Source organism: Acomys minous (genome assembly GCF_964271855.1).
Source record: "Acomys minous genome assembly, chromosome: 1".
NCBI lineage: Eukaryota > Metazoa > Chordata > Mammalia > Rodentia > Muridae > Acomys > Acomys minous.
Window position 1 is genome coordinate 86,337,925 of NC_140483.1, and position 26,386 is coordinate 86,364,310.

Consider the following 26,386-nt stretch of genomic DNA (forward strand, 5'->3'; position numbering starts at 1 on the left):
CATTCAGATAAATCAGTATTACTGATTTAGAATTATAAATAGATACTGTAAAATATATGATTAGTAACAAAATTCTCATACTCTTTTCTTTGATACAGTAATTAAAGGAGGACTACCTTCTCTGAAAGAGCTTTGTTGAAAAAAAAATGTATTTTCCCTGGTCAACATGATTTCAGAGCAATGTGTATGTGGTATATTCATGGACTGTAAAGGTACAAACTTATTGGAAATTAGTCATTTTTTAGTCCTCTTTTTTGTAGATCAACCAATAAAACATCAAACAATAACAGTGTCAGTGAGGTGGTGTTATATAAAGGTCATTTAAAATGCTAATACAATCCACAGAGAATAATAATTGAAATTAGTCACTATGAAGCCTAATTATCTCCATGGAGAGCAATATTACTAATCAGAGATTATGCCACACTTACTTTTTCTTTGCCTCAAACAAGTTATGAGTCATTGTATAAAATAGTTTCTAAAGTGAGGGACGGGAGTTCTATGAGGCTTAAGAATAAAAATTTAGGATGTACACTAATATTATATTCCACTAGAAAGATGAGAGTAGTAGCAGATGTGATCTCCTACACCATGGAATTTTGTCCTGGAGCTAATGGGCATTGCTGGCTGCTAGAGGAAGAAAGGTTTCTTTAATGGTAGGTTGTGCATGCTTTAGAGGATAGCACTATATGTAGATGAAAAGAATTGTACTTATTGAATTCAGTGGCTTATAAACAAAAATAAAAAAAGAGTAGAGGAGATGAAGAAGAGGAAAGGAAGAAGAAGAAGAAGAAGAAGAAGAAGAAGAAGAAGAAGAAGAAGAAGAAGAAGACAAAGATAAAGAGAAGGAGGAGGAAATATAAAAAGAAGAGATATAATGATGATTTGGGAAAAATAAGTACAGAATAAGCTGGAGAAAGAAAGAAAAAAGTTGTGTGTTCTAAATATACTGTATAAATTAAAGACAATATCAACATATTCATTTAAAATTTTAAAGTAGTCAGTGGAAAAGTTTTGAGGCCATACAAGAACAAGAAGTCCAAATATTGAGAGATTAGATTAGGTAGAACAGTATAAATGCTAAGCCAATTGAAAATAGTAAAGGACACTACTAGGAACAAACACTAAAAGTGAACAATTACATCCATTTTCCATGATAAATTGATTTCATTTTGTGATATGAAATTCACATAAATGAAAATTTGCTGTACATCCCTGGTTTTTATATAATATTTCAAAGACAAATACAAACACTTCTTTTTATTCCTTGATAAGATCATGGCTGGCACCCTAGAAGAAGTACAAATGTTCAAGAGAAAAGTATAAGCTAGTGAGATGATTCAGTAAATAAAGACATTTGCAGTTCAAGCCTTAAAATCTAAGCTTTGTGTTCCTAGCACAAACATACAGGTAGAAAGAGAAAACCTACACAATTAAATTTGTCCTATAACTTCCATAAATGTAAATCATTCATATGGAGACAGTCTTGAGCATTGTGGGAGTTGGTTGAAGTTTGGATGCCAAAAATAGGAAAATAATTTTAAGATTTCTCAAAGGACTCAAAAGATGAGGCTAATTACATTTTAGATGGAAATGTATGTTTAAAAACTAAATGTAAGAAAACTGTGTAGTGGCTCTGTGTCCTTGTGTATCCACAAGTTCTGCATCTGTTTAATTCATTCCTGATAAAACAAAATTTCAAAATATAAAATACATCTCTACTCACAAATTGTAGCATTTTTCTACTTTTGTTTCCATAGATTGTTTAGGACATTTAATATATTTTAGCAATATCCTTATATTAGGTGATTCAAGCAATCACTATACTTAAGGAATACCTCGATGATGTCTGTAGGATACCAGTAAACAATAAGCCACTACAGAAAGGATTAGATCAATCCCAGATTCTAATACATTATGGCAATCTCAAAGCTAATTATCTGAACCCCCATATCAATATTATGAATTTATTTTTTACTGAAGAATTTAAAAGGTTTTTTCTTCCATTCTTGGAGGGCAGTTCTCATTAACCATTACAGCATTCATACCTAGTTTCAAAAAATATTCTCCAAATACTTCAGATTCCTTAATTAAAAGAAGAATATACATAGGGTTGGATCCTGATATGCTGGATTCTGGATGATTTATGATGGGTCTTGAATGATATCAAGTTCCAAAGTTAGTTAATTATAGAGAATAGACATGTTTTAAAGACCTAACATTTGATTGAGGGTTTAAATTTAGAGTCCCGTTATGCTGTCTCAAACTCACAGAAGAAAGCATAGGCTGGAAATGTGTTTCTACACCATGACTGACAATGTGATAAGTCTTGCTTATGCGATAAAACTCCATTAGTATCTGAACAATAAACCTTGGATAATCTTTCCTGGTTGGCAATGCTTTGATCCATTTTTTATTCATCAAAGTATGAGAAGACATAAAACTTTCAGTTTTTTCTTGAGGTAATATGCAAGATTGTGTCTGACCTGATGCTACATATCTTTTCTGTGTTTCTTAGTCTTCTGTCAACGTCACACAAACTAGAGTCATCTGTGAGGAAGGAGCCTCACAGGAGAAAATCCTTCCATCAAATTGGTCTGTAGGCAAGTCTGTGGAGCATTTTTTAAATGAGTATTCATGATGGGGCAACCCATTGTGGATGGCACCACACGGGCTGATATTCCTGGACTGTATAGGAAAACAGACTAAGAAAGTAGTGGTTAACAAATTCTCAAACAACACTACTCTTTGGATTCTGCTTTAGTTCCCACTTCATTATTTCTGAATTTAAATTCATGCCCTGACCTCCTTTAATGATGAATAATAAGATATAAGGAAATATTAGCCATTTTTTCTGCAAAGTTGATTTCAGTAATGGAGTTTACCACAAAATTTGAAGCCTTAACACATAAATACATACCAAAACTCAGCAATTGCTGTGACACCCCTGACTCTCTCTGTTGGGGTAGTTTAAGAAAGTATTTGGAACTCAGGAATAGAGAATTAATCAAATGCATGAACACTGAAAGAAGCCCAGATTGTGGCATCTTGATTTGGGAAGTTTCAGAGGGTATTTTTAGAGACTGTAAAGACTATCAGGGATGTTCATGAAACATTTTTATTTTTTTAAATTTTATTAATTTATTCATATTACATCTCAGTGGTTATCCCCTCCCTTGCATCCTCCCATTCCTCCCTCCCTCCTATTTTCCCCTTACTCCCCTCCCCTATGACTGTGACTGAGGGGGACTTCCTCCTCCTGTAAATTTCAATAAGTGAATTTTGTTGGTAGGACCTGAAAAGTCAGTTATGAGGAAGTAAAACTTTTGTTTTATGGGAATACTTGTTACTGTCTAGCTGGGATTGAAAAATTAGCCATAATTAAGAAGAGACAGGTAACACTGAGTTTAAATCCTCTGGGAAGTATTTACTAAATGTCAAACATGAATGTAAGGTACACATGGAGGCCGAGGCTGAATTTCATGTTGGCAGTCTTTGTTGGTAATTTATGTAACAATTTCCCAGATTTCACCGGTTTGGGCAACATGAGAGCTGTAGGATTGAGAAGGTCATGAGAGAAGCTGAAGCTTAGCATTATGAGCCAGAGACAACTAGTGAAAGTACAGAATTAGCTATAAAAAAACCTCCAGGACATAAGGGAGAGTCATGGAGGAAGGCTGAGGGCTGGAAGCATATGATGGTATTGGTGTCCCTGAACAGAAGCCAGGAGGCCATTGGTGAATATTGCAGGCTGTGGAGACCCTAGCAAATTGGAGATTGCAAGACCATGGGATGAACACCAAGACAGTGCTAGGAGAATGTATGAGCTTGGGTATCTGCTCAAACACTCTGAAGCCCAAAAGATTGTGAGTGAATGCCATGTATTGAACACTGGATTATTTACACTGTTATAATTTGGAGTCACTCAAACAAAAACATTCACTGATTTACAAGTGAAATTATCTGTAATTATTTCTATTAGTATATTCAGATTCTTGTAGATAATATTCATAGTTTGAATGAAAGAAGAATTCATTCATAGCAGTACAAAAGAATATTGCTTTTAAATTATATATTTAATAATAACTGTATTTAGGTAATGATATATGTAATTAAACTTCATATTTTAAAAGTTTGGCAAATAAAATCAATCATCACATGATGTAATTTGCTTACAATAAAATAAAATTATTATGCTAAATAAAAGCCATAATAAGTGACATTTATTGAACTAAAAAATGTATTACTGCTCTATGTGAATAAAATCTCAAGAAATTGACAAAGTATTCACAAGTACCTCTTTTAATTACTTTTTTAAAAAATGGATGATTGCTCATATTTTAATTCTTATCTATAAAATTTGTGTACAAAATTATGTGAAGGGAAACTTCATAAAATATTTCAACTTACCATTAAATATTATTAGAGTATAAATAAATATGACCAGTACTATTAAAATTGTGTACTAGGAAACACAGATTCTACTTAAACTAAAAAACTATAGGGAAAAAATGTTATGCCAGTGGTTTGATCAAAAGAAACAGATTATAGGAAAGAAAACAGAATCACTAATTTTCTTAAAACAATCACTTGATAGGACATGACATTGCATGTTATGTTATTGTTTCTGGTACTTTTCTTTTTATTTATTATTTCATTATTATTTTATTAACACGATGATGATGATGATGATGATGATGATGATGATGATGATAATGATGATTATGATGCCCAGATGTTGAATTTTATGTATTTAATTTGTCACGCACTCTGTGTACAAGAAAACATTCAAAACAAAGAAAACCACCCAATGGTAACAAAGGAAACAAAGATTCATCATCTTAGATGTGTAGAAGTCTCATATTTCAAGTCCCTCACCACACCCTTCTGTCTCCTCTCTTATCTCTCTGTTAATTAAGTTCAACTTGAGACCTACTCCATGTGAGATAGCTAGCCTCAGTCACTATTAATGATGCTCTACTATGCTTGAAGAGAGGAGCCTAGCATAACTGCTTTCTGTGAGGCTGAATCCATCAGCTGATGCAAACAGATGCAAAGCCCCATAGCCGAATGATAGGCTGAGCTCAAGCAGTTTTGCTGAAGGGTGGGAAGAGTGATAGAGGGCTCTAAAGTGGTAAAGAACACCACAGGACCTACACAGTAAATGAACTTGAGCTCACACAGGAACACACAGACTGAGCTGCCAATCAAAGAGCATGCATGTGCTGGATGGAACAGGACCCCCTACAAATATGTAGCATATGTGCACTTTCTCAACATAATTGGTCCTTAACAATTTGATTAGGGATTTTCTCTGACTATTACCTGCCTCTAGATCCCCTTTCCCTAAATGGATGTCTTGTAGGCTTCTGTGGGAGAGGGTTATTTAGTTCTGCTGCTCCTTGAGGTGCCAGAGTGGGTTGGTACCATTTGAAGGCTTCCCCTTCCCTAAGAAGGAGAGGAGGAACGTGGTGGGCCAGAAGGGTGGGACTGGGAAGAGCAGAGGGAGGGGGCTGGGATCAGGCTGCAAAGATATTAAATAAAAACAGTATGTTTGTATCAGAGCTGACTCTATGACTCCTTTAATCCCCAGTTCTTTCCACTCTCATAATTGTACTTAAGACTCACTATTTGCTTTTGTGAGTGCAATAGTCATTGTCTTTAGGTGAATGAGGAAATACCAGAACACATAGCTTGCTCAAGATCATAGTGTCATTATTTATATCACAGGACCTGATTTCATATCGTTTGTCACCACTCCATGCTGCTCTACCATGATTCTTCATTCTCTATCTTTCCTTTTGTGATATAAAGGGATAGCTGCTGAGAAAAAATTAAATAATACTGTATAACTATGCACAAAGTTTATGAATAGTAAATTTTTTTCTGGGTCAACATTTTACATGTTATATAAAACCAATTTTGACAAAGGAAAATTCAATAAGACTGTCTTCTCAACCAGGGAAATATTTCAGTTAGCATGGTTACATAGAAAAAATTTCTATTCATATCTACAGATCTCCTTAAAAATAAGGCCTTTCAAAAATATTTGTTAATATTTCTATGGAAACATGTTCATTTTAATTTGTCAAATCAGGATTTTTTTTAAAAAAGATAAACATTTTTTTAAATTTAATTAGATAAATACTCATTTAGATAATGGAAAGTGAAATATTGATTAATAAGCTTCATGTGAATATATGTTATTATACAGTAATAAATTACAGGATGTAAAAATAAAATTAAATTAGGACATTGTATTTTTTGCTAAATTCATACAAAACAGCATCAGTGGCTTTCTGACATCTTTAAAAGCATGCAAAATAGAAGGTAGAGTTTGCCAAAAATACATTCAGAGCTACATTGCCCCAGACAAAATACTGCAACAGATGGGATATTTGTCCTTATAGTCTGCACCCATAGCTGAGAAGCTCTTGGCCCCTAATGGCTAGTGGGCAAAGGAGACAAGTTTCTTCAGGCATTTGGGTGCTAGTATGTTGCCAGTATTCCAATGAGTGGTCCATACATTGCACATACTTACAGATATGATGGACTTAGTTGGATAAAGCAAAATTAGGTCATATTCTGAGTAAATATTGAAGGCAGTGGGTAGAGAAATGACTGAAGACAGTAGGGTGGATTTGATCAAAGTACATAAATATTTGTATGAAATTATTCAAACAGTGAGTAAAACAAAAGCGGTCTACAGGGGAAGTGTTGGTGAATAAAGAAATAGTAACTAAATTACCTAAACTAACAATCTTCAATTTCCTTCACTAATTAAATCGGTTCCAGTAACATTAATAAAATATAAAATTTCTAGGTATGACATAATTGTGAAAAGAATGAATTTCCACCAATATATAGATAAGCAATTTTATCTTTTCCTCTCATGAATATAGTTACTTGATTTCAATGCTCTAACTATATCCACAGATAAGGACAAGGAGAATAGTACACAAGTATAACAGAATATACCAGAATATGCTATTTGGCACTCTCAATCTCCTTTTGTTTTTATGAATATGTTCTAGGTTAACCAACATTGATTCTATTGCATCAATTGTCAGTATTTACATGTTACTAATTAAACCAGAGCTTAATGGGCCATATATATCTACATACTTATATATCTATATCTATCCAAATTACAAATGTTTTCATCTTCTGTGATGTTACTAACAGAAAGTTTTTCTTTTAACATTGCCAAGAAAAATGTTGGGAGAATTTTTCCAATGCAAGTTAACATGTTTATATTACATATTTAATTTCCTACTTTACAGAATATAAAATAACAGCTATCAACATTTTCTTAAAAATAATTTGAGGATCATTTCACAGCTATCTGTTTATTTGTTGATGCATATTTAGAAATACAAAGACAAATTACTTAATATGATTCTGTGATTCAGTGTATATCATCTCATTATTTGAACATCCCAATCAAATAGCTTTATTCAAAAGCATTAATGGGGCACTAGAGCTCTGATAACCTAAAATATCACTTAATTTAACTCAATAGCTTTCTAAATATATGATCTAGATGTTTCAGTTAGAAAAAATTCGAGATAAGTGGTTCTCTACAGCACTCTGTTTAAAACTTTTATTTCCGCTTATTCAGAATATCTAATATTATACAGAGAAGCTGCAAGTTGGAAATTTATCACAGCATCAAGTTCATTATTTGTTAGGGTAATTTTTTTTAAATGGTGTTTGTTTCTCAGTTTCTCTCTTAACTCAAGTAATTGAAGCTCTATTATATTATTTTAATATGATTCACAGTACAACAGCTAAGCAATTTTCGCTCTACATTTACCCCTCTAAGCTAATCTAGCTTCCTCCCAGGGTGGATCCCAGAGATATCTGTACTTTGTAGCTTTTCTTCTCTGGCTCCTTTCTCCTGATCTTTCCTTGATCACTTTAGTGGCTCTATCCTCTACTTCCTCCTCTATATTCTCCTCCCATGTCTGACAGGAAAGCCAGGGGTATTCTTTCCTCTGCTCATCAATTGGCTATAAGTTGCTTTATTGGCATACAAGCAGACAGTTGGACAGCAGTGTTCATGTAACATTGAGACAAGAGATTCTTAGAACAAGGATTGCAATCAGATATGGGATGGTAGAGGTATTAAAATTAACATGTTAATTATACAGAAACCTTTTGCACAGAATAATGTAAAAAAGGTATGTCATATTATTGTGAAATATTTTATTGAATTAGGTTTACATGTATAGTACTAAAAGATCACATGAACTCTTTTTATCCTATGACATTGCTGACTTTTGAGGAAATGGAAGGTGCTATAGAAGTAAAGATGTTCAATCATAGTAAGCCTGATGGTCATTTACCAAATGTGTTAAAAGTTGATTGCCATTCATTCACAGTTCATGAGTTTAAGTTAAGGAGCATTAATTCAGAAAAAAGTAACTATTAAGTAATGAAAATGGGGAGCAGGCATCTGTAAGTCTTTTACATGTCAATATAAGCCTACATAATTTTTTTAGCTAGTATAAACTTTGTAACATAAAATGCTAATGAATTATTTTTCTCTGTGGATTGTTTTGAAAAAAAGGACCATAATTACTGAATAAAATTATGAACAATGGCTATGACCTTAAAGTGAATATACTGGACTTGTATTAGAAAAAAACTCATAAAAATAATAAGAACATAGTTTTCAGATATGAAAATGATAATAATTATATACTTAAGCTTGGGATCATTATTTTTCATGTAACTGATTATATTTAAATATTAATTTAAAATTCCATGAAATCTCTTATGAGTAGGCAAAAGCTCCACACTTGTAGTATTTCTTAGAGAATTCTTTTATAGTTGGCAAACACATTATATCTTCAGTATAAATGAAAAGGCTTCTTATAAAATTTTTAATAGAATTTTATTTAAAAATTTTCTTTTAAAAATATTCTTTTCAGGTTTTTAAGACAGAAGGAACCTTTACAGAAAATAATTGTTCGTCTATCAGTTAAGTAAATTCAAATATCATTTAAAATTTTAAAATGGGGGCTAGGGCTAGAAAGAACAGATTGATGCTTAAAAGTACTTGTTGCTCTTTCTGAAGTCTTGAGTTCAACTTCCAGCACTCACATATAACATATATATAATTGTAAACTTATGTAATCTGATGGCCTCTTGTAACGTGCAGATATAAATGCAGAAATACCCATATATGTAAAATGGGGGACAAGAGAAAGCTCAGTGGGACTGTGCTTACTATGTAAATAGAAGGAGCTAATATCAGATTTCTCAGCACTAGCTAAATGTCTTTCCTGGCATTATGTTACTTGTCCTAGCACCTGGGAGGGTAAAGACCAGAGGAAGAGGTGGTGGAAGGTTTGAAGCAACTCAATTGTCATTAAAGCTAAGCTAATTGGTACACTTCATATTAAGTGAGAGACTCTCGTCTCAAAAACTGAGGTAGACAGTTGTGGAAGACATCCTGGTATGAACTTAAGATATTACTTAACATACACACCTACACTGGAAACACAGGTATTTAACACAATCACACACATCATAATATAAATACATTATAATATTTGTTATATTTATGACATCATTTCAAATAAATTTTAGATTACTTTCTCTTGTTGTCTCCATAGTTATACCCATATATGATCATAATTCAATTAAGAATAAATTACACATGAAAAGACCATCTTATATGAATAAAAAATAATTCCAATGACCTAACGATAAATGGATATTTGAAATGGCAACATGAGGCAAGATTTATCCAACTTCCATTCGAAGAACCTAACTTAGTTCCCAGCACTCATATCAGGTAGCTCACACTAACGTATATCTTCAATTCCAGAATATCTGACACTTTATTTTTGTTAATGTGTACACTTCCACTATCTTGCACATCCATTCATACAGGTGAACAAATATAAACATAAATAAAAGTAATATTTTAAAAATAATTGCAAAACATTACTGAAAATGACAAGATTTCTTTAATTGCAATATTTATGTCTTTAATAACTTGTCTTATGTGTATATACTTCAGTTGTTGAAATAAATGGCATATTTTCTCCTCATAGTAGATTAGAAAGAAAATTAGCTTTCCAGAATTCTGATATCATGAGTTAATACTCAAAAGGCATGGGACATAATGTCAAGAAATATCATTGACAAGAAATATCTTTTTTATTCTTTTCCCCTTATTACAGTATATCAAGAGTTTTCTTTTGCCCCTCTCCTCCCACAATCATCTTTTTCACACTTTCAATGTTTCTCTTAAGAAAAGTGCTGTCCTCCCATGGATATCAACTAAATATGACTTGTCAAGTTGCAATAAGACTAGGCCTCTCCCCTCATAGTCAGGCTGGAAAACGTGAACCAGTAGGAAGAACATGGTGCCAAAAGCAGGCCAAAATGTCAAAGACAACCTCCCTCCTTTCTCCCAATTTAGATAAACCAAGCTTTTAAAATGTAACATACAGGCAGAAGGCCTAGGTTGGACCTCTGCAGGCTCCATGGTTGTCATTTATGTCTTTGTGAGCCCCTATGAGCCCATATTAATTGATTCTGTGAGTTTTCTTGTGTCTCCTATAATCCTTCTTCCCCCTATTTCTCTGTGTCTGTATATTGAAACATTGTTATTCTTTACAACACCACTTATAAGTAAGTACATACCAAGCCTGTCTGGGTTACCCCTTCACCACCACCAACACCACCACCACCACCACCACCACAACAACAACAATAATAATAATAATAATAATAATAATAATAATAACAAACAATGAAATATTTCATAATGACATTGTACTATACTCATAGACTTTTAGATATATGTCTAGCCCAATTATTATCAGAGAGTCTTCTTCCAGCATATGATGACAACATATAAAGACACCCATAACAGAACATTAGGCATCTCAGGGAACTCCATGGTAGATGTTGAGGACACCAGGAAATGATATCACAGAAATCAGTTAAACAGAACTCAGAAGCCCTTTATATTTCTGTACTAGGCCATTTGCAAACCTCCTGTGGTTTTTTAGCTTAAAGTTTATTTTGGGTGCTTATTAATGGGAGTTGATGGTTTTCTGACTCTTTTTTTTTCTCCTTTACTAATTTATTCTTGTTACATCTCAATGGTTATCCCATCCCTTGTATCCTCCCATTCTTCCCTCCCTCCCATTTTCCCCTTATTCCCCTCCCTTATGACTGTTCCTGAGGGGGATTTCCTTCCCCTGTATATGCTCATAGGGTATCAAGTCTCTTTTTGGTAACCTGCTATCCTTCCGGTGAGGCACCAGAATACGTGAGAAAGTAATATCCCACTCTCCACTGACTCTTTTATCTGTTTTTGGGACACTTTTCCTCCTATTGAGTTGCCTCATACAACCTTGACATGAGGGTAGATGCTTATTCTTATTGGAAATTTTAATGCTGAGTTTGGTTGATATCACTTGAAGGCCCTAATTTTTCTGAAGAGAAATGGAGGAACAAAGGGTATGGAGGAGAGTGGTAGGACTGAGAAGCAGGGAGGAAGAAGATGCTATGTTAGGGATGTATTGCATGAAAAAAGAATAAACAAAATTGATAAATAATTAAATTAATTAATTGACTAATGAGACATAAAAATCAAACATAGTCTGGATAAATGTCTCAGTGGTTAAAACAAAGATCATGGACTCAGATCCCAGTACCCTTATTATGCAGGTCACACCTTCCTAAAACTCTCATTCTGGAAAATCCTATACCTCTTATGATTTCTTTAGATACATGGTGTACATACAGATATATATGTATAAACTTAATACTTAAATACAATAAAACTTAAATACAAAGCATACAATTTTGAAGAGGGATGCTATTCAACACAAACTCAACTCCTCGTTGTCAACTACTAGATTTAAAAGAAGCAAAATGAAGGGACACGGCCCCGGGGGCTCCAGTTGTTTGAACAGATCAGCTCCATGACAGGCTTCAGGTTTTCACTCTGACTAAATAGGCCAAGTTTCTAAAAATTCTTGAGGAAAAGAAAAACACAAGTTATGGACAGCTCATGGACATCTAATCAGCTTACAGAGCCAAATGACTAGATATCATGTTTTTATTACTTCATGTCCTTGGTAAAGAACATAGAGTTGGCCTCATCCAATCAAACTAAAGGCCAACTCCTGAGGAAGACCCAAAATATCAATGACTCAAAAGTTCCCAGTAACCAAACAGCTAGTCCTGAATCCCCTCGTACATTATGAATCAATTCCGTACTCACTGATCCCTCCAACTATCTATAAATTGAGCCTGTGTCCTCATTTTGGGGTTGCCCTCTAGAGGAGAGAGGAGATCCTAGCATGCTAGAATAAAAACACTCTTTGTTTTTTCATACTGCCTCGGGGTCTTTCTTCAGCAGATCACCTGTACCCCAACATTTATTGTTTTTGCCTGGAATCTCTGGAGATACCTTCATGCAAGAGCAGTGGAGTGTTTGAGGGGACTCTTCCTTCCCCCAACTGATTGATAAGCTTTTGGGTACACCCTTTGTCTTGTGTCTTGAGTTGTCTTTGTTTCTCTATATCTGAAAACCAGCTCAGAGTGCAGGAAAGGGAGTCCAAAAGGAAGTCAGAGGACACTGAGCTCCCAAGGAGCTCCTGGGGTTTGGAAGTTTTGCTCTCCTGGGGTTTGGGAGTTTTGCACTCCCAGATGAGGTGTATTATACATTTTAAATTCATTGGTATGTTGATCATATTTCATTTAGGTTCATTCACGTGACAAATGATTTTACAAATTATGTTTTTACACACATATTTAGTTTATATATTTATATTGCTGTAGAACATTTTATTATGGAAATAGCACATTTTCCTTTATTGTATGTTAATGAACATTTAGTATTTATTTTTACTATGGCTATTGATTCTATATTCTACCGATCCTCGAATAAGTGTTAATGATTGGCTATGGTATAACTATTTGCCACTTTTGAAACAGCCCTGACTCAAGTGTATTCTTTCTAATTCTAAATTTAAAATTATCATCTTTATATGTACATGGTAGTACTAATTTCTAAAGTATGGAGTATCTTTTCTCAAAAACTTAATTTTTCCTACCAAGAATTTTCTTCTTAGGTGATGGTATGACTCTTACTTCCCTTTGTCTTTGTAGATTGTTTGCCAGAAAGTATTTAAATAATCTAATCTGAGAAGTTTATGATTAAGCAGTCACTTGAAACTTCATATGGTTTATTTTGAAGTATATGGACTCTACAAATTTGAACTGAGTTCTAATATGTTTGCCACATATTGTTTATTTAGTCTGAAGATGATGACATTACCAGTGTTCTATATGGAACAATGCTATATACAATGGTGAGGAGCTTTGAAGCACTCTGGCTTATTATTAAAAATAAATAAACATTTTGCTTAAGACTACTAATGTATACTGTTGATTGAAACCAAAATATTTGAATTTTTATTCTTTACCTCAATGAATATATTTTACATGATCTACCCATTCCGAAGCTGATTTCTGGATAATTTTACAAGGTAACATGGCTAAAATTAAGGTTACTAAAAGATAATATCTGAAAGCAGACGGTGATAGCTTCCTGGAAAACAATTCAACAATACTGACAAATACCTAGAAAGTACACATGTAATTATTCAAAATTTCCACTAATAATTGCCAATGGATATATATATTTGATATTGTTCATGTACTAAAGGTCAGAATTTTCTGTGTTAACCCCACCACATGTTCACGTTCACTCAATTAGTTATTAGCACTCTCCAGAAGCGTAACTTTAAGTGTGGAATGTTCACCAGCATCTTTTTTTTCCCCATTCTTTCTCTATGGTATGGAACCAATAAAATATTGATTGTTTTTGTTGTTGATGTTGTTTGTTTAGTTGTGTTTGTTTACAGAAATAGTATTTTTGGCTTTGTTTTCTAATGACACGTATTTTCTTTGGCTCAGTTGTCTCTGTTACAGAATTCCAAATACTATTGGTATAGAACTTTAAAACAATTTTCACACAGATTTTCCTTTTGATTTCCTATATTTTTCAAAGTTTAAAGGATATTACTATTTTGACATTAACAGTTTCTCTAGCTTGTCTCTAGCAGAGTTTTACCCTAATGGGTTGTAACTCTGTTTGTGATCAGACTTCTGAGGGTTAAATTACAGTATCTTTCTTCATTTTTTTAATACTCTCAATAAATATATGGTAGCTTCATCTTTTAAGTTAATGTTTTTTGTTAACAATTTTTTGCCTAGAAACAACTGCCAGAAGGAGGAGTCTCAATAATCCAATGACATTTTTCACTACTTTCTACTCAGCAGTTTGGTAAGTGTACAGTTTTGGTTTGAATGAAAATGGTCATCATATTCTCATAGTGAGTGGCAGTATTATGAGGGCTGGACTTGATAAAGTAGGTATGGCCTTATTGGTGGAAGTGTATCACTAAAGTTTCAGGTGATCAAGCCGTGCTTATTTTCTTTCACTTCCTCTGATTTGTAAGCCAGATCCAGCTAATGTTTTTTGTTTTGTTTTGTTTTGTTTATTGTAAGTGTTGGCATGGGTCAGAAGAGCTGATCCTGTGTTTATGAGAGCTGGAGAACCAGCCCTTTACCTTTCCTGGGCAACACAGTAGAACTGGCCCTTATGAAAAAGTCACAGGTAAGCCAGCCAAAGGCTAAAAAGGGTATTAATGTCCAGCTATTGCTCTGAAGAGGTCCACAGTAGGGTCTCTGGTGCTGGATGCAGATGCCCTTCTAAAAGGACAAGACGAACTCCATTTTGAAAAAGAAACTCTATTTTGTGTTAAACCTAATCAAGGGCTAAACCCAGATTCAAGAAAAACCACAAACTAGTCAAAACATAAAAATATTTCCTAGCAACACAATCATCTCACCTTGGGAAAATCCATATATATACTCTCTGCTGGTCAAACTGACCAGCAGGTGCTCTGTCACTTAGCACAACCAATTAGGAGAAGCCAGGCCAAAGTTCATAACACTCCATGACTGCTTCAACCAATCTTTTCTATAGGCCAAGTTACCCCTACACCTATTACCCAACCACAAAATGCCAAGGCTTGTAACTCCCCATTTGCAGACTTTCTGCCCTAATGCCGTCCATTTCTTTGTCTAAAACCCATAAAAACCCCTCTCAATTGAGAATGAAGGCCATTCCCTGCATCTGCTGTGTCAGTACATGGTAAGGGTATCCTGGGTTTGAACCTGCAATAAAGATTTCCTTGTAATTGCATTTAGACTCAGCCCTTGGGTGGTCTGTTTGGGGAGTCTCTCAAAATTTGGACATAACACTTCTAGTTTGCTTTATCTCTTGGGTTGACAGAGCTGATGGCTTGGGCTATTGATCAGTATTGAAAGAAGAATGAGAAAATGGAAGCCAGGGTTTCTTTTCTAGGGGCTGGCTATAGCGTGGCTGAGGAAGAGAACTTAAACTGACCACAATTTTTCTATAGCTGAGGCTATAAAAGTGGATTCTAGCTAAAAACTGCCACTGCGGGGGGAGGGGTAGAGGTGGGCGTGATAAAACTAGGCTCATTGATCTGTAGATAGTCCTCTTTGTGCAGATCCCCAATAAGCTAAAATAAACTTAGTCTCATTAGCCACAGAAGGCTGATGGCCCTGAGTCTGTTAACTTATTTGTGAATCTACAGGGAAATAAGAAATAAGAGAGAGAGAAAATAAACCACCCACATACATACATTCAAGAAAAAAGGTAGGTGAAGTTAGGCATCTTATCTTCAACTGAAGTTAAGCTCCCCAATTTCAATGCCATTTATTGGTCACTGTTCTTATTCTTCTAAGAAAATGGAATTACCTCATTTTAAAATACAACAGGTTACATGTTTTAAAGCTAAACCTTTCTTGTCTAGGTATCCATTACACAGTGAGTTCACAATGACAAAGGTAATATATGATTTTTTTCAATTAGAACTGATCTAACTGTATATTATCCAGTTATCTCACAGTTCATGCTGAATTTAGACATCTCTAGGTAACCCCATTCCATCTTAGGTTCATTGAAAGTTTAAACCAACTTGCTTATATTTATGGTGAAATTCCAGGATTCCTGGAGCCATCTGGAGTGGATGTTACTTGAAGCCACAAATCTGCTTAAAGGCTATCCTTAGTGAGGCATGTGGAGGTCTACAAATGTATTTATTGCAGCCATAAACTCTCTGAAATTGTTTTAGAATATCTAAAGCATTTTAATTTTTAAAGCTATTTGAATCAAATCCAGAATTCCATAATCATGGATTAATTCATCTGAACAATAAACTGTATAACCTCCTGTAAGGAAGTTTGCTCAATCAGAGCTGGCCAAAGCCCAGAAAGTGACAGTTCATACCAATACCAGATATTTTTGCTTTTAGTTTTTTGAGACAGAGTTTCTGTGGAAGCCTGGCTTTCATGGACTCACTTTGTATACCAGGCTGGCCATGAATATAGTCTTGGCTGTGCTGGGCTTATTTTGTACACGAATCTGGCCTTAGACTTACAGTGATTCAACTGCCTCTGCCTCCCTGGGTGCTGGGATTAAAGACATGTGCCAGATTTTAGAGACATGCAGCAACACAATAGACAGGGTAGTCAGAGGTTAGAAACGATTCTGGGGTGCATCACTGTATGGACCTTGCAAATAGTGGATCCCTTGCAGAGATCTCTCATGCCTTTTGAACTTCCCCAAATCAATGGCTCCTGACAGCATGTCAGAGGCAGGAAGCAGTTCTGGGGTACATCACAGGACAGACCTTGGAAATAGTTGATCACGACCTAGACAGCCCAAATGCCTAGTGAGCTCCTTTAACAGGGTAGATTTTGGCAGAAGGATCAGAACTGGCTCTGTCCCTAGTAGGATGCATGACTTGGGAGAGTGGATTCCATGCCTTGACTGAGCAGCACAATGGCACTGGAACTAGTGGCTTGGGTGCAGGTTAGTTATTTCAAAGGGCATCAGACCAGAAGAGCTGCCCCTGCCTCCTGCTGATGGAAGTACAGGTTGGCCTAGCCAGAGCAGTGCTAGAGAGCTCACCCTGGTGTTGTACATAAGGGAGAGCCAAAGGGCTGACCAGCTATACTACTATCAGAGAGAGGACCAGGGTTCTGAGATGGCCAACCCCAAAATCTATATCATCCAGGAAAGTTTGGATGCTTAGAAAGGACCAGTCCTGCTGTGCCAAAGCTGAAGGGCCTCCATGACACAGGGCAGCAACAGGATAACTTGATGAAATTCCTATGAAGGTCCAATATTGATGGTGTAACAGAGGCCAGAGATCTTAAATCAGACAAATGACTCATTGTAGTAAACCTTGGCAAGTAAAAATATGTGGGCAGAGAGATATAATGTGGGACACAGTGTGACATACTACAGCTTCCAATTTGCAAATAATGTATCTGCTTTCTGTTCTTGTCCAAAAAAATCCAAAAAGACAAAACTACGCCTAAAACTAAATTGAAGAATTGTGGCTTAAAAAATTTGGAATATGAAATTAAAAACAGCCTAGTATTGATTATATCCTTTGGTTAATCATGACCATTCTTATGCAACTATATAATGAAAGGGAGCAAGCTGAGCAAGGAAAAACTACAAAGCATACAGTTTGAGGAGAAAGGAGCAACCAGGAAGTATAAAAACATTAAAGAAAAAGAAAACCGGATGTTAAATGGAATAAAGGGAGTGATGACCTCAGAGCAAGACCCCACCCAAGTAACATTCCAACTTGTGAAAAGGAAATAAAAAAAGATGAAAAGGAATAAAATAATAAGAATTGATATGTTGGGGTTCAACTATAATACTAGCACATGCAAGGAAGAGGCAGACTGTTTTCAGAATTGGAGGCCAGCTTGATCTGTAGAGCAAGTTCTAGGACAACCAAGCTTAAACAATATAGGCAACCACTGAAAACATAAAGCTGGGGAAAATGAATTCCTTTTTAATGGCATTTTATTAAATATTTTACATACACATTTATAGTATTGAACATATATACAATAAACTACCTACAGCAAGAAGAACCATGAAAAAATATGCAATTATATAAATGTTACATTCTTAGTGTTTTGGCTATTTGTATTTGATAGCCTTGAAGAAAACATTTTTCCAATCTTGGTAAGTCTAAAATTCTGAATGTAACTCAATATCTATCCTATCTAGTTATTATCAGTTTAAAATATCTATCTAGACCTCAAGTAAGGCATGTTCCAATCTCAGCAAGCAGGAAAACTTTGCAAATTCAGCCATACGCTTCTGGCTTTAAAGACAAAGATACAAGAAAAGGGGTATGGAATATCACTCTGTGACTAAGAAAAGTCACTGTGGTTTTGCATATGACAGGGGTGTCCCTGCATGGTAGCCCAGTGATGCCATTGTGTAAAGACATGAAGAAGAATCCTGGATTTCCCTGAAGACCCCAAGATGGTGGAAATGACAGAATTGTGGAATACTTGTCAAGGACACCTGCTAAAAGGAATGATAACAGCTGAATATAGAGAAGTGTGTTGTAGTAAACATTGTTGAAAGGATTTAGAGGCCTGAAGTGTCCTTTGATATCAAACTCAGAGCTACAGAGTTAGCTGACTCTTGGTATTGTTTCAGGCCAGAATTTCCACACTATGTTATTCCCTTCTTTTTGGAATGATAATATACATTAGTCTCAGAAGAGATTTTCTTCTGTGGAACTTTAATCCATGTTAAGACTTACTGATTATAGTGAGCTTTGAAATTGGACTGAATGCACTTCTGTACTATAATGTGACTACAAGCCTATGGGGAGCAGGGAGTTGAATGTGGTGGGTGAAATGAAAACAGGACTCCCAGGGCTCACAGAAAGTGGCAGTAGTAGAAGTATTGCATAGTTGAAATAGGTGTAACCTTTCGGAAGGATGTATGTCACAGGGGCTGTTCAAGCTAGGCACAGTGTCTCTCCTGCTGCTATTAAGCTGGGTGTAGACCTCTCAACTGCTTCTGGAGTACTATATATATCTGTGTGTTGCCTTACTTCTTGCCATGACTATAATGAACTAAAGTAAACTATGAACCAGCTCCAATTAAATATTTTTCTTTATAAGTGTTGACATAATCATGGTGTCTCTTCACAACAAGTAAAACACAAGACAGTCTCATTACTTAATATATTATTTAAATGATGTTCTCTCAAATCATTCAGTGCATTCTGTTTCCTTGAATACTGAAAACCCTGATATATTACACATTGTTATATTTCTGTATTTGTTTCTGATAGTAGTTCTCCTGTATTACTATTCATCAATTTTTAAAAATATAGTTTATTAATTTATTCATATTACATCTTAATTGTTATCCCATCCTTTGCATCCTCCCATTTCTTTCTCCCTCCCCTTTTCCCCTACTCCCTTCCTCTATGACTGTGACTCAGCGGGATCTCTTCCGCCTGTATATGCTCATAGGTTATCAAGTCTCTTCTTGGTAGCCTCCTATCCTTCTTTGAGTGCCACCAGGCCTCCCCATTCAAGGGACTTGGTCAAATATAGGGCACCAGAGTTCGTGTGAAAGTCAGACCCCATTCTCAACTCAACAATGAAGAAAGTCCTGTCTATTGGCTAGATCTAGGTAGGTGTTCGAAGTTTACTGCATGTATTTTCCTTAGCTGTTGCCATATTTTGAGCAGGAAACCTGGGCCCAGATTTGACCGTCATAATGATCTACTTGTAGGTTTTTACCTTCTATTTCCCCATTCTCCCTTAAATCATTCACCTAGAGTCCCAGTAGGAAGTCTTTCCCTCTGTCCCACTTTCCTGGTAAGTGAAGACTTTCTTGGGACATGCCCTTTGGAGTAGAGTCCAGATATAAGTGAGTACATACCATTTGACTCTTTCTTATTCTGGGTTAACTCACTCATTATGATCATTTTTAATTCAATCCACTTGTCCACAAATTTCAGGAATTCCTTGTTTTTACTATCTGAGTAGTATTCGATAGTGTAAATGTACCATAGATTCCTTATCCGTTCTTCTGCTGAGGGACACTTATGCTGTTTCCATATTCTGGCTATTATGAATAAGGCTGCTATGAACATGGTTGAGCAAATTTTCTTGTTGTGTGCTGCAGCATCTTCTGGGTATATTCCAAGGAATGGAATACCTGAGTCTTGAGGAGGCCCTATTCCCAATTTTCTGAGATAGCGCTAGATAGATATAAAAAGTAGCTTTAATAGCTTGCATTCCCACCAGCAATGAAGAAGTGTTCCTTTCTCTCCACATCCTCGCCAGCATGTGGTGTCACTTGAATTTTTGATCTTAGCTATTCTGATAGGTGTAAGATGGAATCTCAGAGTTGTTTTAATTTGCATTTCCCTGATAACTAAGGAGGTTGAGCATTTCTTTAAGTGTTTATCAGCCATTCGATATTCCTCTGTTGAGAATTCTCTGTTTAATTCCTAGCCCCGTTTCTCAATTGGGTTATTGAGGTTGGTGGTGTTAATTTTTTGAGTTCTTTATATATTTTGGATATTAGACCTTTGTCAGATGTAGGTTTTGTGAAGACTTTTTCCCGCTCTGTAGGCTGTTGCTTTGTTCTCTTGACAGTGTCTCCTGCCTTATAGAAGCCTCTTAGCCTCATGAGGTCCCATTTATTAATTGTTGACCTTAAGGCCCAGGCTGTTGGTGTTCTGTTCAGGAAGTTGTCTCCTGTGCCAATATGTTCCAGGCTCTTCCCCACTTTTTCTTCTAAGTGACTTAGTGTCTCTGGTTTTATGTTGAGGTCTTTGATCCACTTGGATTTGAGTTTTGTGCATGGTGACAAATATGGATCCAGTTGTATTTTTTTACACGTAGACATCCAATTAGACCAGCTCCATTTATTGAAGATGCTATCTTGTTTCCATCAAATAGATTTGGCTTCTTTGTCAAAAATCAAGTGACCATATTTGTGTGGATTCATATCTGGGTCTTCAATTTGATTCCTCCGATCAACCAACCTATTGCTGTGACAGTACCATGCTGTTTTAATTACTGTTGCTTTATAGTACAGCTTGAGATCAGGTATGGAGTTTCCTCTGGCAGAAATTTTATTGTACAAGATTGTTTTAGTTATTCTGGGTTTTCTGTTTTTCCAAATGAAGTTGAGAATTGAACTTTAAATATCTTTAAAATATTGTGTAGGTATTTTGATAGAGATTACATTGAATCTGTAAATTCCTTTTGGTAAGATGTTCATTTTTACTATGTTTATTCTACTTATCCATGAGAAAGGAAGGTCTTTCCATTTTCTGATGTCATTTTCAATTTCTTTCTTCAGAGTTTTGAAAATTTTTTCAAACACGTCCTTAACTTGCTTGGTTAGAGTAGCTCCTAAATATTTTCATTGCTTGTGGCTACTGTGAAAGATGTAGTTTTCCTAGTATTTTCCTCTGCATGATTGTCATTTGTATATAGGAAGGTTCCTGATTTTTTTGATATAATTTTGTATCCAGCCAATTAGCTGAAGTTGTTTATCTGCTGTGGGAGTTCTCTGGTGGAATTTTGGTGATCACTTATACACACTATCATATCATCTGCAAATAGGAATACTTTGACTTCCTCCTTTTCCATTTGGATACTTTTGATCTCCTTTTTTTGTTGTATTGCTCTGGCTAGAAAGTTGAGTATGATAATTTTTTTCTTTTTTTAACACGTTTTTATTGAAAAATAAAATATTCATATTACATCTCATTTTCTATCCCATCCCATGCATCCTCCCATTCCTCCCTCGCTCCCACTTTCACCCCAATCACCCTTCCCTATGACTGTGACTGAGGGGGACCTCCTTTGCCTGAATATGGTGCTAGGGTATCAAGTTCAAGTACGATATTGAAGAGCTATGGAGAGAGTGGGGAGCCTTGCCCTGTTATTGATTTTAGAGGAATTTCTTTAAGTATCTCACCATTTAACTTGACTTTGGCTATTGGCTTGCAGTATGTAGTCTTTATTATGTTGAGGTATGTGCTTGTAACCCTGATATCTCCAAAACTTTAACGATGAATGGGTGTTGGATTTTATCAAACGCTTTCTCTGCATCTAAGGAGATGATCATGTGATCTTTTACTTTCAGATTTTTTATATGGTGGATTACACTGATGGTTTCCATATATTAAAACCTCTCTGCCTGCCTGGAATGAAGCCTACCTGGTCATAGTGAAAGATATCTTTGATGTGTTCTTGTACTCTTTGTGCAAGTATTTTATTGAGTATTTTTGCATCAATGTTCATAAGAGAAATTGGTCTGAAATTCTCTTTTTTTGTTAGGTCTTTGTGAGGTTTAGGTATCAATGTGACTATGGCCTCATGGAATTAATTTTGTAATGTTCCATCCATTTCTATCTTTTGGAGTAGCTTGTAGAGTATCAGTATTACCACATCCTTGAAAGTCTCGAATTCTGAACTGAAACCATCTGGCCCTGAACTTTTTTGGTTGGGAGGCTATCAATGATTGCTTTTATTTCTATTGGGGAAATGTGACTATTTAGCTTGTTCATCTTGTCTTCATTCAATTTTGGAAAGTGGAATTTATCAAGAAAGTCATCCGTTACCCTTAGATTTTTAATTTTGTGGCATATATGCCTTCGAAGTAGGATCTTATGATTCTTTGTATTTCTTCAGTGTCTGTTGTTATGTCTCCCTTTTCATTTCTGATTTTTTTGATTTGGATATACTGTCTCTCTGCCTTTTAGTTAGTTTGGCTAACAGTTTTTCTATCATGTTAATTTTCTCAAATTTTCTTGGTTTTGTTGATTCTTTAGACTGTTTTCTTAGTTCCTAATGTATTAATTTCACCCCTGACTACGATTATTTCCAGTCATCTACTACTCTTGGATGTTTCTGCTTCTTTTTTCCCTAAGGCTTCCAGCTGTGTCATTAAGTTGCTTATGTGGGATGTTTCCAATTTCTTTTTAAAAACACTTGGTGTTATGAATTTTCCTCTTAGCACTTTTTTTCAATGTATTCCACAAATTCAGATATGTTGTTTCTTCATTTTCATTGAATTTCAGGAAGTCTTTATTTTCTTTCTTTATTTCTTCCCTGACACAGGTGTCATTATGTAGAGAGTTGTTCAGTTTCCATATATGTGTAGGATTTTTGTTATTTCTGTTGTTTTTTAAGTGCAGCCTAAGACCATGGTGATCTGCTCGGATACAGTATATTATTTCAATCCTTTTGTATCTGTTGAGACTTGCTTTATGGCCTACTATGTGATCAATTTTAGAGAAGGTTCCACGGGGTGAAGAGAAGAAGGCATATTCCTTTTTATTTGGGTGAAAGGTTCTATAGATATTTTTAGATCCATTTGTTAGTGGCTTTGTTTAATGATGTCATTTCTAGGTTTTATTTCTGTTTCAATGACCTGTCCTTCAGTAAGAGTGGGGTGTTGAAGTCTCCCACTATTATTGTCTGGGGATCAATGTGTGTTTTAAGCTTTGTTAATATATCTTTTACAAATTTGGGTGCCCATGTATTCGGAGCATAGATATTCAAAATTGTGGTGTCATCTTGGTTGACTTTACCTTTGATGAGTATAAAGTATCCTTCCTCATCCCTTTTGATTAATTTTGGTTGAAAATCTATTTTGTTAGAAATTAAAATGGCTATGCCTGCTTTCTTCTTGTGACCCTTTGCTTGGATTATTTTTTCCTGGCTTTTACCCTAAGGTAATGTCTATCTTTATGGGTGAGATGTGTTTCTTGAATACAAAAGAATGTTGGATCTTGTTTATGCATCCAGATAGTCTTTGTCTTTTTATTGGAGAATCGAGACCATTGATGTTGAGAGATATTAATGATCAGTGACTGTTAAGAGTCTTAATTTTGATGTTGGTTCCAGTAGAGCACTTGTGTAGTTCTGTTTTTGCCATGGTGTAGTTATCTATTTGATGTGTAGTTCTGGTTGTAGTTTTTCCCTTTGAGGTGGAGTTTTCCTTCTAGTACCTTCTGTAAAGCTGGATTTGTGGATAGGTACTGTTTGAATTTGTTTTTGTCATGGAATATTTTGTTTTCTCCATCAATGTTATTGATAGTTTCCATGGATAGAGTGGTCTGTCCTGGCATCTGTGGTCTCTTTGGGTTTGCAGGATCTCTGTCCAGGCCATTATGGCTTTTATGGTCTCTGCTGAGAAGTCAGGTGTAATTCTGATAGGTTTGCCATTAAAGGCTATTTGGCCCTTTTCCCATGCAGCTTTTAATACTTTTTCTTTGTTTTGTATATTTTGTTTTTTGATTAGTATGTGATAGGAGGTTTTCCTTTTCTTGTCTATTCTATTTGGTGTTCTATAGGCCATTTGTATGTTTATAGTCATCTCTTTTTTCACATTGCAAAAGTTTGTGTCTATGATTTTGTTAAGAATATTTTCTGGGCCTTGGAATCTGGCATCTTCTCTTTCCTCAATGGCTATTATCCTCAGGTTTCTTCTTTTCATGATGTCATTGATTTCTTGGATGTTTTGTGTCAGGATTTTTCCAGATTCATCATTTTCTTTAATGGTTCCTTCAAGATCTATGATTGTACTTTCTAGACCTGAGATTCATTCCTCCATCTTTTGGCTTCTGTTAGAAAGGCTCACCTTTGTGTTTTTCACCTTACTCTCTGAGCTCTCATGTTCCTGTTTTTCTTCTGTCTGTATGTTTATGATTGAATCCATTTTCATCTTCAGATCTTGAATGGTTTTATTGATTTCTTTCATCTCATTGTTTGTATATTCCTGAGTTTCTTCCACTGACTCTTTATATGCCTTCAGACATGGAAGCATTTTATTGATTTCCTTCTTCTGATTATTTGTATTTTCCTGATTTTTTTTCTAGTTTCCCTCTACAGGCCTCTTTTATGTCTTCCACCTGTTTGGCATCATTTTCCTGCATTTTATTATGAATTTTATTTGTTTACTTCATTATCTTCCTCATAACTAAGCATTTAAGGTAATTTTCTTGTATTTCTATTGTGTTTGAATTCTCTGGTTTGTTTTCTTTGGGATCGCTGGGATCTGGAGTCACCATATAGTTTTGGTTGCTTTTTTTTTTTGCGTATGATTTTATATTGTCCCTCATGCATCTTGCAGTCTTTGTTTTTGGCAGATAGCTTCTGGAGTTGGGTGGAGGTGTTTAGGGATAGATTTACCTGTTTTCTCACAATTTCCCTAGGCTGGAACCTCTGATGCTTCACTGGTCTGAATGGCAGGAGGCTAGCCCTGTAGTTTGTGACTCTCACAGCCAGTGATCACCATCTAACCCTCTACTGTGGGTCGTGTAATTGTTCTGGGTCTCTGAATGTGCCTTGGGTGAGGCCATAGTGTCCATAGCCCTCTGGCTCCCTGTATAACTGGAGCTCTCCAGGGACTGAAGCAAGTCGGGCAGCGGGAGTCTAATGGTGACTCTACTCCCTGTCTCCCTGTTATTTCCTTAGTCCTGGAGCTTTGATGCTCTGTTGGTCTGTGGTTCCCAGTAGCATTTTGGGACCCAGACTCCTCGCAGATTCTACGTTAGTGTCCAGGGCCCAAACCACACATACTGAATCCAGTTCACCTCTCTGTACCAGAATGGGTCTCTGAACCCAAATATGTCTCTGGGTCTAATCCATGAACTTAGTCCAATTAGTGCTGAGTACAACCAGGGTCTCAGGCCCAAACTGCACATCTAGCTTGATGAGTTCAGCTAGAGTCTCGGGACCCACATTGTATGCTTAACTAAGATAGAATCTCTGGCTCAAACTGTATGCCAAGCTCAGTTAGGGACTCTGGCTCCAAACTGTGCACCCAGCTCAGCTAGAGTCTCAGAGCCTGCCCTGCCCTCCAGGATCAGCCAGGGATTCTGGGCCCAAACCAAGTACTGAGCTCAGCTCGAGTCTCTGGAGCCAAACCGCCCACTGAATTCATCAGTCTCAGGGCCAGGACTGTGCACCGAACTTAGCCAGGGCCTCTGGACCCAACCTGCGTGATGAATTCAGTGAGGGACTCTGGGCCACGGATTGTGTGCCGAGTTCAGCCAGAATCCCAGGGCCAGGAAAACATGCCAAGCTCAGGTAGAGTCTCTGGGCCCAAACTGCACACCTAGGCCAGCAAGGTTCTGTGGTTCCAAAATGTGCACTGAGCTCAGCCAGGGACTCTGGACCCAAATTGCATGCTGAGCTCAGCTAGAGTCTCAGGGCCTGAACTGCTCATCGAGCTCAGCTAGGAACTCTGGACCCAAACTGCACGCCAAGTTCTACTAGGGTCTCAGCAGCTGAACCACACTCCAAGCCCAGTTTGGGTCTCTGGGCATGAGCTGTGCACTGAGTTGTGCTTGGGTCATGGTGCTCAAACTGCACGCAGAGTTCAGCTAGGGTCCCAGGCTCAAATCTTGCACTGAGTCCCCTCTCGCTCAGCAATTCTCAC